The sequence below is a fragment of the Gekko japonicus genome, unplaced genomic scaffold, assembly GCF_001447785.1.
Source record: "Gekko japonicus isolate JY-2015 unplaced genomic scaffold, Gekko_japonicus_V1.1 scaffold923, whole genome shotgun sequence".
NCBI lineage: Eukaryota > Metazoa > Chordata > Lepidosauria > Squamata > Gekkonidae > Gekko > Gekko japonicus.
Window position 1 is genome coordinate 357,655 of NW_015171530.1, and position 733 is coordinate 358,387.

General features: G+C 54.6%; 1 protein-coding gene across 1 annotated transcript in view; it reads right to left on the minus strand.

Moving 5' to 3' along the window:
- MAZ (MYC-associated zinc finger protein (purine-binding transcription factor)) overlaps nucleotides 1-733 on the minus strand; it is a 16,628-nt gene that overhangs the window by 15,810 nt on the left and 85 nt on the right. The gene's annotated exons all lie outside the window — the stretch shown is intronic.

Below are 733 nucleotides of genomic sequence, written 5' to 3' on the forward strand. Positions count from 1 at the left end.
GTGGGAGGGGGAGCGAGCGAGGAGGCAGCGGCGCGAGGAAGCCTCGGCGCGCACGCTGATTGGCCCCTTCTGCGCGCGCGCGCGCGCCCCTAGGCGCCACTGCTTCTCCGGCGGGGGAGGGGGAAGAGAGAGTGGGGGTGTGGGGAAGGCGGCAGGTAGCGATTGGGTGGGGCCGCAGTGCTCGTTCCCGACGTGCGCGGAACCGTACAAAGGACCCCACGTGTGCTGCCTGCTGATTGGGTGGAGTGGCTAAGGCTCTGATCGTAAGTTGCTTTTTTTCCTTTCAAAGCACAGAGCTGATTGGTCTCTGCCGAAGCGGGCGCGCGCGACTAACGGTTGTCTTCTTCCCCTCCCCGTTAGTTTTCAATTGAGTTATACGGTCCCTTCTCACAAAATGGCCGCCGAGTCGAGAGTTCATTTGTCCATATTGTTTTTCTTTCCCCGCTCATAGAGCTCCAAACTCTACACTCGAAAAGAAACGTACATCACAGCATATTTTGAATGCGTTCTCTTAATGAGCAGAGGAGCCCGGAGCAACGCATGTAGTTTATACACACTCTGATCTAGAGTTTACACAAAAGGACACATTACGAGGATGGAGGCGCTGCTTAGGCAACGTTATTTACTTTCCATGTACTGTCTCCACGCAGCGCAACTTTATGCATGCTTTTACCGAAGCAAATCCCGATGAGTTAATGGCACTTGCTCCATAGCAATTGCTTATAGGAATGCC